The sequence below is a fragment of the Choristoneura fumiferana genome, chromosome Z, assembly GCF_025370935.1.
Source record: "Choristoneura fumiferana chromosome Z, NRCan_CFum_1, whole genome shotgun sequence".
Taxonomy (NCBI): domain Eukaryota; kingdom Metazoa; phylum Arthropoda; class Insecta; order Lepidoptera; family Tortricidae; genus Choristoneura; species Choristoneura fumiferana.
Window position 1 is genome coordinate 34,610,207 of NC_133472.1, and position 5,603 is coordinate 34,615,809.

The window sequence follows — 5,603 nt, forward strand, 5'->3', positions numbered from 1 at the left end:
AGACAGACAGACAGTCAGACGGACAGACATGGTGAAACTGTATGGGTTCCTAGTTGTCTACGGAACCCTAAAAACATTATTTTTGCCGCATTAGGTACTTAGTGACGGCCGAGATGTAAAAGTGAATTTATTCATCGGAAGCGGAGGGTTTCTGTATACATAAGTTTTTAATTATGCATTTTTTTGAAATGTTTCCCGGGGGGCACGAGTAATGACTCGACGGGAAAATGTACATTCAGTCTTACTGAAACCCAAAATATACAATATGTCGTACAGTACACATATAAGCTCTCATTTTTATAGTTAGATATAATTTTATGATTAAAGCAATTGCTTTCATTAAAAAAAAACAACTTACATTAAAATATCTTTACGAAGTACCATGAAACTCCTTTTGAAAGTATTTTATATAGATTTTTATATCAATTAATTACGTTTAAGTAAATTAAACAAGTAATTACATGCGTGGAATGGACGAAGTTAATGTAAAATCGTAATACATTGGCGATGGATAGGTAGGTACTACACATTCCAGTGTCGTTACACTACACAGGGTCTGAATCTGCGCTTAACGCAATCAAGGCGGTATATTAGCTAACATGCTACTAATAAGCATGCTTAATATAAGCACGTCGTAAACACACATGCTAGTAGCATCTGCTTATTAGTAGCATGCTTTTGTGCTAATAAAGAGCTTTGTGTATCATATAATACTTCATACATTCATAGAATCGACCGTTTAAAAATAACGTGAAGCGCAGGTCTAGCTCCAGTATTGAACTAAGGTGTAAAATTATATTAACACGTGCAGGATCACGTCCATTGTCATGAAGCACGTGCTTTTTGTATTGTAACAGAAGCTCATGGATGAGTGAGTCGAGACGGGCGTGAAGCGGGGGCCGCGGAGCTGGCGCGCGCTGCGGCGCGGGGCGCGGCTCCGCGGGGCGCCGCTACGCTTTAACGCTACGCGGCTTTATCGTTTACGAAATTCTCTCTACGTACGCCCCGAAAACAGCTGGTACTGTAAGCAACCACAACATAAAGTGATTAAAACCAAGCGCGTGCGAGGCTGGAGTCGGGTGTCGGGCTCCCGGCTCGCGGCTTGTGCGGCCCGCGACGCGCCCGCGCTCCGGCGCGCGGCCCCCGTCCCTCCGCTACGTCACACAGCTACACTAATACTATGCTACGCTAACCCCTAACTAATAAAAACTCACACACAAATAATGCACTTTCGCGGTTAACAGCAGAAATACAAACATGCGAAGCTCCATCAGAGCCTAATTGACGCCAAAATAAAAACATCGTGTGTAATTTTTCGATTAATTAGGGAGGAAGTCTCTAACTGGCTGGCAGGTCACTGTTGTTGACGAGGTATCGCTAAGTTTTCATAACGAGCTCTTGTAGCTGTCAACGTCAATATCGCCATGGCAAAAAGAGTGAACTATTTAGAGCTAATAAAAAAATGTAATAGGAACATTTGGATAGGAAAAGCTAAAAAGCAAATTAAAAATTAGGAGCGAAATAAATATTCTAACAGTAAATACAAAACACGCACAGTCCACCTACGATCGAAAACTTGACTGTCTACTGTTAAAAAACGTGAACGTATGGAGAGAATGGCAGAGAATTTATATAGGTAAACAATACTGCCGACGCAAAAATATAGGTATGAAACTACTCTTAATTACAATTGAGTTGTAAATTAAGGAGCACGTTCAAACCTAAACTTAGCTATTTTGCCGCTTCGCTACAGTAGGTACCTAATTATATAGCACCCTCTTTTCGTGACAATGATTAAGAAATACCCGTGATGGGCCTACGTAAAACTAAGTCACTCAAAAGTGCAGAAACCTCTTAAAATACACTCTTTTGTACTATATATTTATGGCCTTTCTGTCTGTTGTAGACAAAATAACACTCAATTATAATACTTTTTAATTCTCGTCCATTTGTGTACCAGCCTTTCGATCTGTTACTAAGTCGTTTGATGAGGTCGTCATGTACTTACTGCCAATGATTTTGAATGTTTAATTTAAGCATTACGCGAGTATAATTGAAACATATTATTACTATGTAATTCACTCTCATTTGATATAATACATGATCTGTGCAGGCAGACAAAATAAAATATAATAAAAATCGGCCATAAATGGAATTCATTTATGAGAAAAATCATCCAGAACTATATTACAAACATTGCGAAACAATTAATATCAATTAGTTTTACGATTCATTAAATAATGGACAAAAACGTAAAAAATATTTTTGCGTTCAGCATATTATTTATGCACATTTCACGCTGGATTTTCCTTGTTGTCAAGCATAACGAAATTATACATTTACTAAATAACACAAACAAAACTAAACTGTTGCACATCTATTTATTGTACATTTACTAAATAACATAAATAAACTAAATGGTTGCACACCTATTTATTCGCTGTGGTACGTAACTGGCATCTGCCAAGTGGAGCGAAAGGTTATCCCGACAAAGAAGTACCTCCTCACCGCAAAAAGCTAAATGTTATCAGTTATGAAGTAATACATATTTCCAATTTGACATAATAACTGGGTGTAATACTTCACAAAATAAAGCAAATAAATTTTCAGCTTGTTATTTTAAAGTTCCAAACACTTATCTGTGCTATTTTTATCCTTGTTCTACTTTTATTGATTTATGTACTTACTTACATAAATTAATAAAATTGTTAGATTGTTTTAATTTTCGATTTTGGTGCACTTCAAACATTTTTTTTGAAAATGCAGACGACAATAATGTACCAAAATTACAGCCTAACTATAGATTATATCTTAAAGTAACAAATTATAAAACAAGACTAGTGAAATTACAAGCAAATCTAATACGGTATTTGACAACTCCTGATTTTTCCATATCTTAATATTATTATGAAAATATAGATAAACAGATAGTGTTTAGCGAAGAGAAAATTTAAATCGGTTGAAAATTGGATTTATAGTGATTTTTTGTAAAATCTATATCAATGAACTAAAAGAATTTCCTTTCTTACACGCGACCTTACGATAGCTAAGCTTATGCAAAATATGCGTGTTCATGCAGTTCCTCCACCTCCACACTGTAAGAACACACACAAATCACATTAACCCATCTATCACCACCACCACACTACACTGACGCGTTTCGAACTCAACCAGAGCTCATCTTCAGAGTGACACAACCGCATAAGCTTACTCGTTGCTATCGTAAGGTCGCGGGTGAGCAAGGAAATTCTTTTAGTTCATTGATATGGACCTCCGCAAAGTAACGCCTGATTCAATAAATTATTTAAAATCTATATACCTGTCTCTTTCTCAAACGCTTTTCTCTATGCAGCAAGTACGGCGGTACTGGCGTGTGACGTCACATGCCAGTATGTCTTTCTCTGTCTAATCTTGAATTTCATACCTTTATAACTTTGTTATTTGTAAAGGTAGCTTAAAAATTGTTTTTCTATTCGATAACAGGCATTGTGTAGTTTTAATTTATAAAACATATACAAAATAGTCAAATACCGTATTAAGCAAAGCACTTTTTAAAGCGATATCCATCGACAGTATTATGTTTGACATAATTTAGTTTCTTTGAAGTATCTTGATGAAATTTTTATTAGTTTTTGTCGTAGAAATAAAGGAAATATTCATTAGTAACTCGTAGGAGTATTCAAGAAGGTTGAATGTTTATGTCCGTTATAACACTATGCTATGGATGCTCAAGCTTAAGATATTACTACAAATTATAATTATTAATATAAATTTGCTCGCGGTTGTGAACCTACGGTCGACTTTATGTACTATCGATTTCGAACCTGGTTTTAGTATCATTTCAACATATAAATAACAGAAAAGCATGCTATGTTGAAAACAAGAAAAAGCGAATACCTACTAACGTCAGTGCATCTGTATATTTGCGCAACCCAGCCTACTTTATTGGAGACTGTTAGGATTTAAACCTGCCTTTTATAAAGTTAAATTAAATATGGAATAAGGTGAACATTCATTTTTACTAATTTTACAAAAGAACCATAAAAATCACATTTGCTTATCTGAACCAAAGTTGGCTCAGTTAACCCAAAATTTGGCGAACTGTCAACCTTAACTAATATCTGATGAACCGTCACCTGAGCCAACTTATTACTTTCAGTGGCCAGTCACCCACAGGCTATTTTAGGGAGAAAATATAATATAAACTGTATAGTTTTATTTTTATTTTTAGTAAAATTATTCTTAGCTGCAAAATTAAGACTTTAGGGGCCAATGAGCTTTAAATATTTATAAGTAGTTAGATGAGCGCTGAGGTGTTAAAAATGATTGATGATGATGATTTTTATTTTGAAATGGGGACCTGTTACATAGACTTCACACTCTACACACTATTCACACTTTAAAAGGCAGGTTAAACCATCATAATTTGATTAAATTTCAAGTTGAGGTATGCGACATAGTTACCACATTACATAGTTGTTGGTACATCTTAGGATGCAGGACACAATCAAAATTAAATCGAGAATGTTAAATAGCAAATCTTACACGATAATTTAATTTTAACGGAGCATCGATTGAAACCATCTAACTACGAGTCGTTTTATTGCTACTCATAGTTCTCTAAATTATTTCTTAACCGTAAGCTCTATAAGTTATGTAGTATTTAAGTAAAGTTATTTAAATTTCATTCAGTTACGACTTGGTGTTTGCGCGCGCACATGGCGTATAAATTACTCACAACTTTTGTCTTGGAACTATTCGTTTTTACTGTTTTCTTTCATCATAATTTTACTACGATTAATTTCGTAAGTCGATAAGTAGTTTTAAGATTTTTATCGTACATTTGGCACAATAATCTTTACTTGTCTTGTTGCACAAATAAGAAGTAGGTAACAATTATTAAAATATGTATGTCTCACTTATAGTTTTAACAGAATGGTTTTATTCTACTACAAGGTATATTATACCTATTCCCTATTTTTTATAACAATACCATATCACAGCACCATTACACAACATCTTGCTGTATATCATACATATCAGCATGGTAACGTTTTCTGTTCAAACTTTCGATTTAATTCTTAATTTTATTACAATTGGACATATTTAAATTATTAACAGTTTTTAAATAGGACCGACAAACGATTGATATGTCCACATTATTTAGATTAAAGCTTACAAATTTCCCTTTTCGTACAATCGCTGAATTACTTTCGGAAGTACCTAAAAGTAAAATTAATTGAATGCATCATTGGTCTCAAGATGATATAAACTTCGTCAAGCACAACAGTAAACTAAATGGGCATATTTCTAAAAATAACGGCAAATAAATCTAATGTGGTGATACAACATCAATATTTTGAAACTACTAAACATCGAGGGGTCGGACGGGGATGGACGCACTCGGCAGCGTCGGCCGGCAGGGCCGCGGCGCGGGTGCGAGCGCGGCGCGGGCGCAGGGCGCGGCCCGGGCGCCATCGCGAGCGCCGAAGAGACGTTTCGTGCGGGCTACATTGGCCCAACTATGACACCTAATACTTAGATAATTCCAAGTGTATCTTATTGAAATAACAGACAAAACGAGTATTCCTATAACAAACGTG